The sequence below is a fragment of the Anomalospiza imberbis genome, chromosome 20 (genome assembly GCF_031753505.1).
Source record: "Anomalospiza imberbis isolate Cuckoo-Finch-1a 21T00152 chromosome 20, ASM3175350v1, whole genome shotgun sequence".
Classification (NCBI taxonomy): Eukaryota; Metazoa; Chordata; class Aves; order Passeriformes; family Viduidae; genus Anomalospiza; species Anomalospiza imberbis.
Window position 1 is genome coordinate 1215299 of NC_089700.1, and position 17816 is coordinate 1233114.

General features: G+C 48.6%; 1 protein-coding gene and 1 long non-coding RNA gene across 4 annotated transcripts in view; both read right to left on the reverse strand.

The window, feature by feature from the left end:
• Nucleotides 1-17816, reverse strand: part of GALNT17 (polypeptide N-acetylgalactosaminyltransferase 17) — a 215862-nt gene that overhangs the window by 105189 nt on the left and 92857 nt on the right. The window lies entirely within an intron of this gene.
• Nucleotides 13427-17343, reverse strand: LOC137485571 (uncharacterized). Of its 2 annotated transcripts, XR_011005370.1 has the most exons (3): nt 17127-17343; nt 16349-16419; nt 13427-15290 (listed from the first exon to the last, which is right to left on the reverse strand). It is a non-coding gene; the product is annotated as an uncharacterized lncRNA (long non-coding RNA). The 2 variants fall into 2 exon arrangements; XR_011005369.1 differs by lacking the exon at nt 17127-17343 and having other exon boundaries at nt 16349-17081.

Below are 17816 nucleotides of genomic sequence, written 5' to 3' on the forward strand. Positions count from 1 at the left end.
TCCCCCCTAAAAGGAGCTGCTCCAGTGCAATGTTCACTCATGCACAGGAAATCAAGACTGTTACAAAACTAATTCATGCACCCTGCTGGCCACAGAGCCCCTCCGGACACAAACTGGGGAAGCATTTCCATGTGTTTGATCTGAGTTTTTCTAAACAGTGTTAGAAAGAGCTGGAAAGTTCCAAACTTCATTTTTCCAAATGAAAAACTTCATCAAAATGGGCATTTACACACGGCTGGGGCAGGGCATGGGAAGTACCACCAAATTTTCCATCCCTGAAAAATCTCCCAATTTGTTCATTTTTTAATACTGAGGGTGCAAAGCAGCCCAATTTCCTTTCATTAGGACTTGTTATGTTATTCTTGCTTTCTCTGAAAAAAAATCACAGGAGAAAAAGAATTCCCAACAAGCTTTAATTTTAATTGATTCCTATTCAACCCAATGAGGTCATGCATGTTTAACTGTCATCATCCCTATTACAGATGGAAAATCAACTTCCTCTGATGTTGCTGTGCTAATTATCATCTCATTTGTTTAGCAATGGCCTCACACAACCGATGGAGATTATGGAAAACAAAGAGCAAAAAGACCTGTACAGAACATTGCAAACAGTGGCCAGGACTCAGCAAAGTCCTGGATGGAGCACGTGGATCACACCCAGCACCATTCAGGGATTCCTTTTAGCTCTCCAAGGCAGGAACATGCTCAAGGATTTTGCCACGCTGAACTTCCAGTAAAATAAAGAGCAAAACCAGGATGAAAATATCATCCCATTCCTTGAAGTGCTGGGAATGGAGGGGAAGAGGAATTAAAAATGAGGCTTTGAAAGGGACAAAGCATTTATGAAATTCAAGGCTGCTCCAAACACCAGCTCAGGTCTCAGACTGGGAATGAAACACAGAATCCCAGAATAGTTTGGGTTGGGAGGGGCACTAAAGCTGATCAATTCTACCCCTGCCATGGCAGGGACACCTTCCACTGTCCCAGGCTGCTCCAAGCCCACCCAACCTGGCCTTGGGCAGTGCCAGGGATCCAGGGGTAGCCACAGCTGCTCTCTGCCCACCCCTCCTCACCCTCCCCTGCTCTGGGCACATTTTTGTACATCCCTGGCAGCAGCAGCCCCTCCATCCTCTGCCAGTCTGTCCCTGGGACGTTCCCAGCTGCCTGTCAGTGATGGTCACTTTTCCTTCACTCTTCAAAAGTGAGCTGGGCTTAGGTCTGAGAGTAAACAAAGGCAACCCAAGACCTGCAGTGGACTGGAAATGCTCCTTTTTCCTCACAGGGAGGGTAGGTAAACTTGATGTTAATCTCTGCTCCAAGCAAATGTAATCCCTCTGCATCCCAATAAATTGTGGCATCTACAAGGACAGCTCCAGCACATCAGTGCAGTGATGTGTGTAACCCAAAATAAGAACATGAGGACCAGGAGACTGCTTTCCAAAGCAGCTGGGTGTGCAGAGCTCTGCAATGCTTATTAGGTTCGTTTAAGTACCAAATTAAGCAAAGAGTGGGAGGAAAGACTGATGAAACCATAATCTGATCTCCTGCTCCAAGTTTAACCTTAGCTTGGCAGCTCTGTCTGCTTCTATGCTTATTTTTAATTTAGTAATGCTCTGATGATTTATTTCTATATTAAAGCCTATTTCACAAAAGCTGAAACAGAACCAACTGCAGGAAAAGCAAATTCTCCCTCACAACTGAAACAAAGCCACTTCTGCAGGCACACAGGGAATTTGAGTCAGCTTGGCCAAGGGAACCACTGCTCCCTGGAAAAAGCACTCAAACTACACTGTCTTCCCTGCTAAAATGGAAAATGTGGCTCTGCTGGGAGCCCTGAGCACTGCTAGGGCTGCACAGCCCCTTGGTTTGTGTCAAGGCCTCCCTGGAAATCTTGGCCAGTGTTGAGAGCCCCTTTGGATGGAAGATGTGAGGGACGCCAGCCTGGTGCCACAGCCCACAAAAACTGCTAATCCTGCAGTATCCCTGTTCCCATGGATTCCCAAGTGATTTTTCCTGGAAATAACTGCAAGTCCCCATCCCCAGATGAGATGGAACAAACCAGCAAAGCAGCCATCTGCTTCCCTATCTCCTCATTCCTGTTCCAAAAGGAACTGGAATCTCTCCTCTCCTTCCTTCCCACGTTATTTTTAGAGCATCTTCAGCCAGAGCTCTTCAAGCTGCTCCAAACACCAGCTCAGGGCTCTCAGACCAGGAATGAATCATGGAATCCCAGAAGTGGATTTCATCCTTAACACTGCACCTTGTGTGCTCCTCTCTCCTTCCAAAACATTTTCTTCCAGCAGGAATATTCTAGAGGACGCCAGGCATTTGACAGAGAGCTTTGCAACACAAAGAGAACAAAATATCTTGTGGATTAGACAGACCTAGATCCTGAAATTCACTCTGAAGAAGGGGAAAGAGCTTCAGCAGACTTTGTCATCTTAAAAAATGCCATATTTTTCATTTTGTTCCCTCTCAGAAAAGTGACAAGGCCATGACTGCCCACATACAAGAGCAGCTGCCTACAGACAGAGAGAAAATACAGAACTCAGAGCTCCTGGTGTTGTTTATTTTCTGCTTTGGAGATGATACCCACACAGATGTCAACTGAAGCAGAGAGATAAGCCTAAACACGGGGCTGATCCAGCTCTCAGGAAGTGTTCCCATCCCTTTCCTTTGCCAAGAAGGAGCAGGAAATGCACTCAGAGATCCGAGTTCCCTGGGAAGGAGAGGGAGCCTCAGGGGAGCTGCTGTATGAGGTTAATGGGGGGACTGGAGCACCTCCCCATGCACACAGGCTGGGAAAGCTGGGATTGTTCAGCCTGGGGAAGAGGAGGTGGTTGGAGACCTCCCAGCACCTGCCAGGGTCTGGAGGGGCCACAGGGAAGGCAGAGAGGGACCCTGCATCAGGAACTGGAGGGACAGGACAAGAGGAATGGGAATGGGGTCAAACTGCCAGAGGAGAAATTTAGGTTAAAGATAGGGAATAAATCCTTCCCTGTGAGGGTGGGCAGACCCTGGCACAGAGTGCCCACAGAAGCTGTGGCTGCCCCTGGATCCCTGGACATGTCCAAGGCCAGGCTGGATGAGGCTTGGAGCAGCCTGGGACAGTGGAAGAACCAACAATTTGACCTTGGAAATGCCAACACATGCAGGGAAGAGCAGTTTTTAACAGTCCCATTTTCCTGCATCAACTACTCCATCCCAATCTGCCTTTATTGTCCCTTCCATGCACATAGCCCGACAGGGAGCTTCCCAAGTCCTCCAAACTTAGAGCAAAAGGCATCGAGCTGCATCCCCAAACCCCTCCTCAGTGCCAGCCTTTGCTTCTGCCTCTGTTTTGGAAGCAAATGTTCTTGACACATTTCATGGTTCAACTGCAGTCCCACTCAGGACTGCCACAGTTTCAAAATCTGATGTGGCACCTTCCCTGGAGCCTGCAGGTCTCCAAGTTTTTAGTTCTGCCTGCGTGGAGTTTGTACCATGAGGAATTCACAATTCCTTGGCACTCTGCCTTAGCTGACTTCCCACACCTAAAGAAAAAGTTCTGTCATTGCAATAGGAAAAAACCAGAACTTTCCCTTAAAAAAGAAGCCAGAACCATGGGATCACGTGGCCACTAAATCCCATTTGTGGAGAATCTGGGAAACCTGTCAGCTGCTCTTTCCTCCCAGGGCCTGGCAGGAGCAGCAGTGTTAACCAGGGAGCCCAGGAAGGCAACCAGGGCTGCAGAGCTGGCTGTGATTGAGGGCTTCTCTAACGGCCAGGAGAACAGAGCTGTGCTGGCACTGGCAGGGCTGGGGACAGCAGGGACCAGTGCCCTGCCCAGTGCCTCTGCAGGCATCAATCCCTGATTAGCAGAGGGAAGAGCTCGTTCCAGACAGTCCCGGTGGTGACTTTGGGAAGGACTGACAGAGCAAACCCGAGCCTCCCTCTCTGCAGGCAGTGAGGAACGTCTGTGGGGGCTGCTCCGGACGTGGGGCCCACGCTGTGCCCCCTCCTCCCAGCACCAAACCCTCCTCCTAAGCCCAGCTCTCCCATTCTGACCAGTTTGCTGCAGCTGCAGAACACAGAGGTCTTATGGCAGCACACAAAAACGCTGACAGATGTTCACCTAAATATTTCATGTCTTTTTTTTTCCCCTCCCAAAGTACCTTTTCCTGAAGGGAAAGTACAGAGAGTGCAGAAAGGAAGGGGAAGGACCAGGCAGGCTGGTGTCCAGCAGGGATGTCACCCTGTCAGCTGTGGGCTGTGCTGGGTTAATGCCACGCCAGACCAGTACTAAAGCCCCAACAGCTGCAAATTTAAACCAGGCCTAAGGAAGGGAGGGGATGGGCTGCAGGGCTGCTCTCCCTGGGGCAGATGAGTCCAGAGCAGACCCAGCCCCCAGTTTCTGTGCTCCCTGTGCCAGGCTCAGAGCAGCCCCATGTCCCCAGCAGAGCTGAGTGTGCCCAGGCATTAATCACAGCAAATCCAGCAGGAGTCAGATCCAGCTCAGAACAGCCCCGACCTGAGTGCTCATTAGCAAGGACCTGCTCGTTTTCTGAGCAGCAGAGCAGCTACAAGGCACCAGGGATGTGAGCACGGTGTTCATTAAGCACCACAGGACCCACACAGGGTCTGGAGCTGCCTCAGCTGTCACTGCACACCTCGGCCAGAGCTGCTCCCAGCCTGCTCCCCTGGACAGACATTCCCTCTGCCCAGCTCCTCGCAGCAAGCACAGAGGGTATCTGATTATGAGAGCCCAGAAATCCTAATGAGCTAAGAGGACTCCCCCCCACCTCATGGCCTGTCCAGGTAGGGTTCACACCCCCGAGGCAAAGCTGAGGGGTTCATGGTGGGGAAGGTGGGAGCAGGGATGAGCCAGCACCTCACCAAGCCCTTCAGGATGAGCAGGGCTGATAATGCTCCTACAAATGGGCTAGGCAGCCCAGAGCCAGCCCCAGGTGTGTCATTTCCAGGCACTGACAGGATCTGGAGTCTCAAAAAACAGCAACTAAAACATGTTCCTGGGTGACCTCACTTCCACAGGAACGCCAGAACTCCCCTGGCAGCAGTGCAGTCCTCCAGTGCTCAAGCTGTGTTTTGCAGGAGCCCAGCAGTAACTCCACCAAGGGCCAGTCTGGCTGCAGAGAGCAGCAAATCCCAACTTTGGAGTTGTTCATCCCCAGAGTGAGGAGGGGAAAGGGTGGGTGCCCCCACAGGTGTCATGGAGTCACAGAATGGTTTGGGTTGGGAGGAACCTGAAAGATCATCTCCTTCCACACCCTTCCACTGTCCCAGGCTGCTCCAACCCCAGTGTCCAGCCTGGCCTTGGGCACTGCCAGGGATCCAGGGGCAGCCCCAGCTGCTCTGGGCACCCTGTGCCAGGGCCTCACCTCCCTCACACCCAGAATTCCATCCCAATATCCCATCTAAAGCCACTCTCAGTTTAATGCCACCTGCCTTGTCCTGTCACTCCATGTCCTTGTCCGAAGTCCCTCTCCAGATCTCCTGGAGCTCCTTCATGTCCTGGAAGGTCACACTGAGGTCCCCCCAAAGCTTCTCCTGTCCAGGTGAACATTCCCAGCTCTCCCAGCCTTTCCTCCCAGCAGAGCTGCTCCATCCCTCTGCTCATCCTGGAGCCTCCTCTGGGCTCCTCCAGCAGCTCCAGCTCCTGCCTGTGCTGGGCCCAGGGCAGCTCTGCAGGTGGGGTCCCAGGGACCATCAGGACCTTGCCAACTGCTCTCCCCCAGATTTCCAAACCTGTGCTGTGATGAAGGGAGGTGGCTGTGGCTGGCTGGGTTTGCTCACAGCCCTAGGCAGACACTCCAGGAGCACCAGGAGAGCATCCCAAGGTGGAACCTCAGCAGGATTTAGTTCAGACTCTCCAGGAGAAAGCAGCGGGTCTGGGCTCGGGGCAGGGAGGGAGTGGGAGTTTATAAAAACTGGCGTGCTCCAAGGCAGAGCCAGCTGGGAGCTCCCAGGGCATCCAGCACCGATTGCTGCAGCCCGTGAGGATGAGAGCAGGGACCCATTTTCCCTTTAATCCAGTCTAGGCCTATTTATGCACCACTGTCTGCAAAGGACAGTGAATGAAAGCGCACATGAAAGGAAATCATCGCCCTCAGCACTGGCTCTCAAACACTCTTTAAAGTCTGTTTGATGAAGGGCTGCTCTGCTGTGTCACCCAGCTCGATTATCACTTCTTTGTTTTCAGTCCCCACCCCCAAAGTCATTAAATACTTGCTTTCTAATGAAAATTGATTGGTTTTGGCCAATAAATCACTTAAAAACCATCTGCCAATGAAAATAAAATTCAAAGAGCTAAATTCCCCCAACTCCTCCTCGCATATTTTTCCCCTCTGCTTTGGATTTAGAGGGAAAATATGTTTGGATAATCCATCATCGGCAGCTTTCTCCTGGGAAGTGTGAACAGACCACAGAAAAGGCTCAGCTTGGCTTTGACTTCCAAAATCACTTCATGGACCACTCGGAAACAATTCAGCAGCAGGGTATGAGTTCCGAATATTGGTGCTGCCCCAGATTGTTTTGTTTTCATTAATAAGATTATTGCAGTGAAAACAGGCTCTTCGAAGCTTAATTTTCCTAGCAATTGTTAAATAATTCAATACCCATCTTTTCTGTCTCTTTAATGCCTCTGAAAAATCAAAACCCTTCACAAATTAAAGGCCAAATCCTGTTTACTCTTTCCATTTCTAAAGCAACTCTGACATCAATAAAGGCTGTTTTTGTGACTTGGGCTCAGATTAAAGTTCTGTCAGTGTGAGCATTTTTTATTTTTTCAACGAGGAGCATAATTTTTTTTTCCTTTTTTAATCAAAATAGTTTTCTTATGCGAAGCCCTAAAAATACAAAAGCAAACGCTTCCAGTATGGCCAGTGTGGTTTTCTTCATAAAAATGGATTACATGAGCATTTTCTACCAATAAACTACGGCTCCCTTCAGGAAGGAGAATTGGCTCCCTTGCCTGTAACTATTCTCCTGAAGGGACAATCCAGAGGCTCAATGTCCCTGCCCAGTTTTCAAGGCCCTTCAGGGAAAAGCTGGGCTTGACTGGTGCTTGAAGGAGGCCTTTTAAGGTTTAACTTTAGGAATAACACTTGATTTGGCCAAGAATAATGGTTTTGTAGGATCATAGAATATGCTGAGCTGGAAGGGACCCACAGGATCATGGATCCAAGTCCCAGCCCTGCACAGACACCCCAACAACCCCACCCCTCCAGGCCCTTCCCCATCTCCCTGTCCCTCCTTTGGATGGTCTCCAGTCACTCTGGATCTGTCTTACACTGCCCCAAACTGCCCCCAGTGCAGAGCAGAGCACAGCAGGACAATCACACCCATAAATCCTTTAAAAAGTGTTCACTGATTCCCAGAACGATGATGGCATTTGCACAATCATCAAAAAGCAGAGGAAGACTGCCTGCATTAATTTTCATCCAGGAATCACTGGAACAGCCAAGGAATCCCCAAATGACTTTCCTGACTCCAGACAGCCCCTTCTCAGGCAAAGCAGGGAAATGTGTTGGTGACCACAAGTCCCACCCAAGGCTGGGCAGGGCTCCAGGGGGTTCCATCTGCACCAAGCTGGCCTGAAGGCTCAGCACCCAGGGTGGATCTCCCCCGTTCCAGGAAAGGCACAGCCTTCTCTGGGGCAGGTATTTAGTACCAAATCCCATTCCATGCCCCAAATGTCCCACCCAAAGAGGCTCAAACACTGCTTTTTCAAGGTCACTTGGCCAAAGAGGCCAGGTATGAGCCCATTCAGGTCCCTCTGCTGTGTCCCTGTGACACCACCATGGTGGCTCTGATGACAACTCTGCCCATGACACTGGGAAGCTGCACAAACACAGATCCTCCACTCCAGAACCTTTTCCCTAATTCACAGAAGAATCACACAGCTTTAGGCCCTCTCCCAAACCCTGGGGCTAGGTGGGGACCTTGCCAGGTTCCAGCAAGGTTTGGATCTTCTGCTCTGGATGCAGCCAATCCTGAGGGGAATCCTCCAGGAATACAGAGACCTGAAATGAGATCCAGCACTGGCACCCACAGGGAGCTTCCTCATCCCTGGGCTGCTGCCAGCCAGCTCCAGGGGCACCAGCCTCAGGTGCACCCTCAGCACAGGCTCCCCAGGCAGTGACATCAATCTGCCCATCTTGTAAAACCTGACACCATCACAAATTATTACAGAGCCTTCTTTTACACTTGGCACTAAATTAGGTGGCATTAAAAACCAGCAGATGAAGAATTCCTCATAAAGAGGCCCAACAGCAGCAACCTGAGCTCCAACATGTCCATGGCAGCCTTCTCACACCACAGGGAATCTCTGGGAAGTTTAAGAGCTTCCAATTAGCACACCAGGGAGTGAAAGTCACTTTGTGCAGCCAGTTGAGGATCACTCCTCCCAGTACCGTTAACATAAAAATCTAGAAAGTCAATTAAAATTTTTACTTTATGGCCTCAAATCATCCCCCAAAAACCCTCAGCACTAAAAGGAAAACCCAGACTGAGAACACTGAAGAGGTTCTTGCTGGAGTACTTTAGAAGCTGATAAAGCACTTGATGGTTTTAATTTATTCTGGAGCTGGATGACAAAGTTATTGAGATTGTGATTCTGACCTAAATCTTCCCTCTCCTACATTCCGAGCCCAAACAAGACTGGCACTAATTAAACAAAAAAAATCCCTCCATTTCTTCTCTACATGGCCAGGCTGGACAGGACTTGGAGAAGCCTGGGATAGTGGAAGGTGTCCTTGCCCATGGCAGGGAGTGGAATGAGATGAGCTTTAATGTCCCTTCCAACCCAAAATATTCTGTGATTCTGCCATTCTTCTGTTATTTGTTTTCAGGTTTTCAGAAACCTTCATTATCCATGCCAGCCAGGAGTGATCAAACCCTAGGTTTCAGCTTCACATCCCTGGAAGCACAAGTCTCCAGGAGCTAGGGATGGATGGGTCTGATTTCTTGAGGTGTTTGCAAAACAAGATGTTTGCAGCAGCTCCTTCCACAAGCACCAACCAAACCTTGCCTGGGGAAGAGCCACAGAATCCCAGAAGGGTTTGGGTTGGAAGGCACTTAAAATCCATCCTGTGCCACCCCTGCCATGGCAGGGACACCTTCCACTGTCCCAGGCTGCTCCAGGCCCCGTCCAGCCTGGCCATGGACAAATCCATGTTGTGCCCATGCTGGACCAAGGTCTGGCCCAAAGTCATTTGGGGTTCCATGGATTTTGGTGGAAATGATGCTGAGCCCTGACATGGAACTGCAGCCAATGCAGGGATGGAGGAGAACCTGACTTCAAGGGAGATGAAGCATTTGGGTGGCTGACAGAGCTTTGGTCTCCTTGACCTGCTCAAGGAGAGAGGCTTCAGAGCCTGGGCAGGATCACCACTGCCAACAATTTATCTTCCTGTTTGATTTAAATTTTATCTGTTTAAGTTTTATATGTAGCCATTGAAGAGCTCCATGAGCCTTCTGCAGCTGTTGGGACTTTCCCACCCATCCCATCCCATCCCATCCCATCCCATCCCATCCCATCCCATCCCATCCCATCCCATCCCATCCCATCCCATCCCATCCCATCCCATCCCTCTAAGCAAACACCTGACACCAGCATTTTCTCACATATTCCAGGTGAGGTTTCCAAAAACAAATTCTCATTTCACCACCCCACATTTGGCTCCTATGGAAATCTTCCCCTCAACTTTCAAATGCCAGAAGAGTGAGAACATTTTAAACCATCTTCAAATAGAAACAGAAATCTTCCTGCAGTTTGGAGATGTTAAGCCAGAAAGAACCAATTTAAAAAATATTCAGCATTTTGTACAAATGCCTCGAGATTTTTTTCAAAACAAACCCACAGAAACCCAGGAAATATTCTTAAAATTCTGCCTTTTCCACACACTTATGTCCAACAGTTTGCACCATCTCTGAGTTGCCTCCTGCCACCTTGAGCACTCCTGTGGTGGTGGAATTATTTATAAGAGTTTAAGCAAACCTGTCTAAATCTGTTTCTGAGGGTCTGATGTGCACCTTGCTAACCCTGCAAGGGTGGGGATGTGCTACAGAACATCTTGTCCCAGCCATGGAGATCCTCTTCCATCATTTTATGGCAGTAGATGTTATTCCCAAGAGCTCTATTCCTCTGGCTATTCCAGAGTTTGTGCAAATCCTGTGTGCATAAAAGTTTCAGGCTCTTACAGTGACTTGAAATAAGTCCCAGAGGTTGGACTAAAAGAGGAAAGAAACAGCATTTATTTAATGAAACTAAAGAAAGCACAGAGTCTTTGGGCTTTTGAACACCATCGTGGGATGAGGGCTGCAGGAAGCCCCATGGAAAAATCAATAGCTAGTGGTTTCTGGAATGAATAAATAAATATAATAATGATCCCACCCCAAACCCCTAAGGTCCCACCCCAAATGAAAGCCCAGCCACCAGAGAGGACAGCTCAGCACCACCTGAGCTCTGTGACTGAGGAACACTTTAATTGAACACAAATACCTTGTTAGCAGCAGAACCTTCACCCCTGGGCCAAATTCAGAAACCTAAACCCCCTCTGTTCTTCCCATCTCCACCCCTGCATCATTCCCACACCTGGGATGAAGTTTGCTCTTTCCTAAGTACACTGCAAGAGCAAATTCATTAACATTTGTGAGGCTGAGGCAGCCGGTAATTGGGTGGGTTAATTAACATTATTTTCAACTTTATAAAAAACCCCCAAACCTATCAGCCCTTCTATTCTTTCACAATCCATAACTCTCAAACCCCATTTCCTCCTCACAATGATCTTAATTCTAATTAAATGAGCTTCTGTCTTCCAGCAGCAGTAAAGATGAAGTGCCAAATAAAACATCTGCAGCGCAGCCCTGTCCAAAGTCCACTTTAACCTAAAAGCTGGTGTTGGTTTTTTAACCTTTTTTTTTTAGAGTTGGGATTGAAGGTGTTGGAGATGGTATTTTGTGTTTAGATTTAGATGATTATTATTTTTATTTACATTATAGTTTTAGAAGTTGTGAGCTTTATAGTATTTCATTAATAAGTTATAAAATACTTTTGTATTTATTTTTATAAGGTTTTTTAAGGAAAAACTATTTAATTAAGAAATTACATTTAAATTATTTTTCTTTTTAACTTAATAATTATGTTTTGTAATGTAGATTTTGTTTAATTATATACTGTTATTTAAACTTATGAAGAAGAAGGATTAGGTTTTGTTTTAATATTTTTATTTTCTTTTACATATATTATTATATTTTAAAACTTTAAATTTTAAGTTTTTTGTTATGTGATGTAGCATATTTATAATTACATTATGGATTTATAATTTTAGTTTTATTACCTAATTTTAGAAGGTTTTTTATGGTTTTAGGTTAAATATAGTGGGTTTTTTGGGGGTTAGAATTTGTTAGTGCAGAAAGATTAAAATTTTTAGTATTTAGACTGGCTCCCAGCTGCATCCATGCCTGGCAGGCTTGGGAAGAGGCTTCCTGTCATCTTTGGAGCCACCTGAGGGCTCCTCCAGCCCCAGCACCTTCTGGGGGTTGCTCACTAAGGGAGCCATTCAAGTTTTAAATTTTTTATTTTGCTTTACATATATATCATTATATTTTAAAACTTTAAATTTTAAGGTTTTTATTATGAGATATTTTATATTTTCAATTACACTACATAGTTCTAATTTTAGTTTTATTATTTAATTTTAGAAGGTTTTAGGTTAAATATAGTGGGTTTTTGGGAGGTTAGAACTTGTTAGTATAGAAAGTTTAAAATTTTTGTATTTCAGGTTCTAACAAGCTGGCTCCCAGCTGCATCCATGCCTGGCAGGCTTGGGAAGAGGCTTCCTGTCATCTTTGGAGCCACCTGAGGGCTCCTCCAGCCCCAGCACCTTCTGGGGGTTGCTCACTAAGGGAGCCATTCAAGTTTTAAATTTTTTATTTTGCTTTACATATATTATTATATTTTAAAACTTTAAATTTAAGGTTTTTATTATGTGATATTTTATATTTTCAATTACACTACATAGTTCTAATTTTAGTTTTATTATTTAATTTTAGAAGGTTTTAGGTTAAATATAGGGGGTTTTTGGGAGGTTAGAACTTGTTAGTATAGAAAGTTTAAAATTTTTGTATTTCAGGTTCTAACAAGCTGGCTCCCAGCTGCATCCATGCCTGGCAGGCTTGGGAAGAGGCTTCCTGTCACCTCTGGAGCCACCTGAGGGCTCCTCCAGCCCCAGCACCTTCTGGGGGTTGCTCGCTGGGGGAGCCACTCAGCTCTGCCCCCACTGCTCTGCACAGCCAATGTGGAAAATGCAAGAGAAAGTCAGGAAATTCAGTCTCTTGTAACTAATCCAGTCCATCCAGGGTGGTGGTGGGGTGCAGGGGATGTGGCACCTCCCGCCGTGCTCTGCTGGGCATGGGGGCACCTGCTCAGGGGCTGGACTGGAGGCTCTTGGAGAGCTGTTCCAGCCTCAGCGGCTCTGTGACTGCAGTGACAGCGGGACCAGGCAGCAGAGCTCAGGTCTGGCAATTCCTGCCTGCAGAAAAGTGTGCCCAGCCCTTTTCCCTGCTCAGGTGGGTGTCCCTCAGCCCCAGGGCTGCTCCATACTCACTCCCTGGAGGTGTTTAGAACAGACTGGGAGTGCCATGGTGTCCTAGGTTGACTGTAAGATGCTTTTATCCCCAATTGTCTGTTCCGTTCATGCTGAATAATAAGTTTTGCACATTTAAGACTTGTTCCAGGAGTGAAGGGGGGGAGAAGAAGCGCAGAACTTGTTTCCAGAAACTGCACTCACTCCTCCACATTCCTGCTGCTGGACTGCGTTGTCTGCGGACGGACAGACAGCGAGACAGAGCTCTCCTTGCTTTTTAGTTAGTTTTAGCTAGCTGAGGCAAAGGAGTTCCCTGGACTGTGGCTTTTCCTTTTCTTTGGAGCTGCTCAAACCTGCTCTGGACTGAACAGCCAGAAGAGCAGAGGCAGCTCGTACCTGTGCCCAGCGGGCCGGGCCTGGGCGCTGCAGCGCCGGAGGGACTGAGAAGAGACTGAGTGAGCCGAGCTGCAGCCTGGGAGGGGATTCTCCCTGAGTGTGTCCCTCTTTAGGAGCAGCAAGAAGTTTTATTGTTTAATATTGTTTAGGTTTGCTTGTTTAATAAACAGTTTTTTCCACTTTTCTCCAAGGAAGTATTTTTTCCTGAACCAGTTGTGGGGAGGGGCCAACTGAATCTGCTTTCTAGAGGAACCCCTCTGGAGATTCTCTCCCAATTTTGCCCTGAACTAGGACACATGGTTTGGCTGAGGTGTTGGGGCTGGGTTGGACTCGATGATCTTGAAGGTCTCTTCCAACCCAGTGATTCTGGGATTCTGGGAATTCTGTGGCTCCTGGGTGAGACCCAGGGCAGGAGAGCATTCATTGTTTTCCTGGACCAGACCCCTGGAGCCATCAATACCTCACACCTGTAATTACAAATCCTGGGGCTGCCACTGAAGCACCATCAGCACATGGAGCCAGAAATCTCCCAGATTTCAGCAGCTTTTTGACCAAAGCTGATGTGACACAACCAAACCAGGTCAGGCAGGAGGAGCTGCTGGCTCTGGGGTTCACACCAGTGAAACAACATGCTCCAGACCTCAATGAACCTCAAAAAAGCTCATGTTTTGTCAGTGGCAAAGAAATCATTGCTGAAGATGCTAAAAAGCTGGATCCCACCATGAGAAATCCCGGGACCAGGTCATCAATCTGCTGTTTCAGAGCATCTCCAAAGATCTCACTTGGATTTCCCACAGGACTCTGAAAGCATCAGCTTTCTTCCATTTTTTTGTGGCCTCAAAGGTTTTCTGGACACTCAGCAAACTCTGACCAATGCCTTTCATTAATATCTGGATAAATCCTGGCTACATCTCCACGGCAAAGCCCATCCAGGCATGGATGCAGGCACAGATTCCTTCCTAACACAGCTCAGCACCAGGAAATCCCACCAGCTCTGCAGGAGCTCACTCTGCTGGACATGAGGATCTCTGTGATGACCATTTTAAATGTTATTTTCTGTCTGCCTCTTCTGGCAGAGCTAATTCAGACATGATCCATTACCCTGTAATCACAATTTTATCTCCTGCACAGAGGTAGGCAGAGCCTGGCAAGGAAAGCCTGGCTGTGAAACCAGGCCCAGCTAGTGCTGAGACTGGGGGGATCTTTGGTGTATCAGCATTTAAAATGTTAAGCTGACAAAAAAACAACAGCTGATGTATTGCAGACCCCAGGTATTACAGCAGCATTTCTCCCAGAGATTAAGGGAGGCTATTTCTTGGAGGATATTACTGGATAAAGCAGGAGCCTGGAGCCAATTTGAGACTGGGCTATATTTTAGACAAATTTCATTTCAAAGAGGCCATCAGCTCTCTGCCTGGATAATCATATCTGGGAATTAGCCAGGAGAGAAAACTGCCCCAAAACATTCCCATATTGCGTCTCCAGTCCCCACTGAATGTATTTGGTCACCTCTGGGCTCACAGGGCTGGAGCAGCTCTGGTGGGCAGGGAATTCCTCCTGGGGCTGCCACAGTCCCCATGCACCAAAAGTAAACCCAAAAATAGGGAATAAACTGCTTTACTTCACTCCCACCCTTTTATCCTAAAGTATCTCTTAAAAAATGTACCTCTGTATGCTATAATTTCCAAATTTCCTCTAATCCCATGCATAATTACATGGAGCACTGCACTGTATCCCTTCCATGCAAACAATGCTACAAAGTGCAGGATTTTCAGAGCAAGATGTGACAAAGAAATAACTGCAGTCATTATTTCTGCTCCATGTGTGGGTACACAAAGGGACAGCACGTGTCATTAGCTTCCTGTTGGGGACACTGCCCATTTATCTTCCTCCTCATCCTCCCCCAGTGCCTGCTACCAATGGTATTTCAGTGGATTAACATGAAAATGTTATTTCAATGCTTTTACATGTTTTTTATTTAACATGGCTGGGAGGTTCCTGGGTGTCTCAGGGCTGTGTCCTTCCCCCTGGCTCCCTCAAACCCCCGGGGCCTCAGCTGCAGAATCCACATTTCAGATGCCTTTAACAAAGGTGTCTCCAGAACCCTGCTCTGATCTCTCCTTCATGTTCCTTCCACTCAGCGGTGCTCAGAGCTGAGGGGCAGATCCCTGGGATTGCCTGGCTGGGGATAATGGGGCACCCCCTGCTCCAGGGCTGTCTCCAGAAGGGATGTTAGGGGTGCACCAAGGCTGTAGGAACCCCAGATAAAAACCTCTCCCAGCCCCTCCTGCCAGTGTTTGCAATCAGCTGAAATGGAGAGATGTGCTGCTCAATGCCCTGCCCAGATTTTAGCACCATCCCTACATTTTGTTAACATAAAACAAGCACCAGAACAGCCTAACAGGACCTGCTGGCCAGCAGGAGCCAACTCCCAGAGCAAACCCTTCATTTCTACTGCAGATCAGCAGCAGATCCACCCCCAGGCAGCACCTCTGGCTCTCACCACCAAAGCAAGGAAAAATGTGGAGCTGTGAGAAGTGTCCAACATCCCTGTGACCCCATTTACTCCTGGTAACCCCTGCACTGGTTCATACTGGGGAGCCTGAGGAAAGACATCCTAAAGAACCAAAATCCTCCTGGTGTAGGTCCTGACCTCCCCACACCATCTCTTCATGAGCACCCAACCCTCCAGCTCCCCACAGGAGTTGTCTTAGCTCAGAAACTCCGCAGCTCTCCACTCTCTGCCTTCTCACCTCCCCTCACATCAAACACCTTCCAAAAACCAGCCAACCAAACCTCACCTCCCCTGCCATCAAACACCTCCCAAAAACCAACCAAACCTCACCTCCCCTGCCATCACACACCTCCCAAAAACCATTAAACACCTTCCAAAAACCAGCATCAAACACCTCCCAAAAATCAACCAAACCTCACCTCTCCTGCCATCACACACCTTCCCCAAACCAAAGCTGTCCCTCCCCACGTGGCTCTGCCCCAGCTTGTCCTTAACCATCCCCTAAGGGCATGACACAGACTCCAACCCCGTTCTGTGAGCACAACAGAGCAGAAGGTGTCACCAGAGCTTTAAATGTCATATTGGGGGTCCAGTTTCCTCAATCACCTCCAGTAAGAGGAGCTGAAGCCCAGCCAGCTCCCAGGGTGGTGTCACAATCACAGGGGACACTCCCTGTGCCAAAGCTTTCCTGTATCTCCCAATTGCACCACTTTAGTTTAATAAAAGAGTTTGTTCTTTCTTCCCTTTTATATTTACTGGCTGAGAAAGTACTCCAGTAGTGTTGATCCACTTTTATCACCCTCCTGAGGCTCCAGCAGGAGCTGCCAGCAACACACTGCTCACACCTCACCTGCAAAGGCTCTTGGATTCCTCAGCTTTGCCTTCTGCATGGCTCAGCCCTCCTTTAACTAGTCCAGCAGCCTGAATTTGGTTAAAATAACTGTTTATTTGTCAAAGCCCTGACTCCTGTCCAGAATAAACTGACTCCAAACTAAACTAATTCCACCACTGAGGGCTGAATGTGCTGCCTGGGACAAGGGAGCCAAAGGAGTAACAAGAGGACTCTGTGTGAATGGGAACACACTTGATTTCAGCTTCCAGGGATTATGTCAGTGACCAAAACAGAGTTGTTTGGGTCCAGGATTCCCATCAGGCAGGGATCTGCACTCATGCAGCTGCTCCGTGCCTGAGGACAAGGCTTCTCCAGACAGAATATGTCAGGATCCGGGTGGATCCCACCCACCTGGCCAGACACCACTCCTGATCAGAGCATCACTGTGATATTTGGGGGCTGTGAAGGGAAAACCTCTGAGCTGTGCACACAGAGCAGCCCCAGCTCCCACCCACAGCCAGCTCTTCCCTCCCCTCCTGCTCTTGTTTTGGGCACCCCTGTAGCCTGGCAGGGCTGGAGCACAGTTCAGAGCTGCCAACCCTTCAGCTGGACTGTTACAACAGCCTGGGACACATCTTCCCAAAGCTTGCCCTGGGAGGAGAGGGACTCTCCACTGAGCAAACACAGTGCTGTGTCCCACGGATCCCCACTCAGTCCATCACACGGGAACCATCCCCTCGCTCCTCATGGTTTGCACAGGCTGAACACAGGAACTGAGGCAAAGCCACTTTGTCACCTGCATTTCCACACAAGCCTGGACAAACCTGCACAGCTCCTGCACCTCCCCAAGGGGTTTGTTACCAACACCCTTTTCCAAATCTCTGCACCCTCCCAAACCCTCCCTAGCTCATGTCACAGAGCTGGTGGGGGTTATGACATTGTCCCTACCTCTCCAAGTGGCTTCCTCACTTCATCTTCCTGCATTTTCATAGAACCATGGAATGGTTTGGGTGGGAGGGACCTCAAAGCCCACCCAGTGCCACCCCTGCCATAGGCAGGGACACCTTCCACTCTCCCAGGCTGCTCCAAGCTCCATCCAACCAGCCTTGGACACTGCCAGAGATCCAGGGGCAGCCACAGCTGCTCTGGGCACCCTGTGCCACCCTCCCCACCCTCCTAGGCAACAATTCCTTCCAGTATCCCACCTAACCCTGCTCTGCCTGAAGCCATTCCCCTTTCCCCTACCACTCAAGGCTGTTGTGTGTCCCTGTCCAGCTGTCCCTCAGCAGCTGGATGCCTCCCTTCCCTCCTTGGTGATGCTCAGTGAATGCCCCCAGCCCTGGGTAGTGAATGTCCCAAGCCCTGGGCAGTGAATGTCCCAGCTCTGGGCAGTGAGTACCCCCAGCCCTGGGTAGTGAATGTCCCCAGCCCTGGGCAGTGAATGTCCCAGCTCTGGGCAGTGAATGTCCCAGCTCTGGGCAGTGAA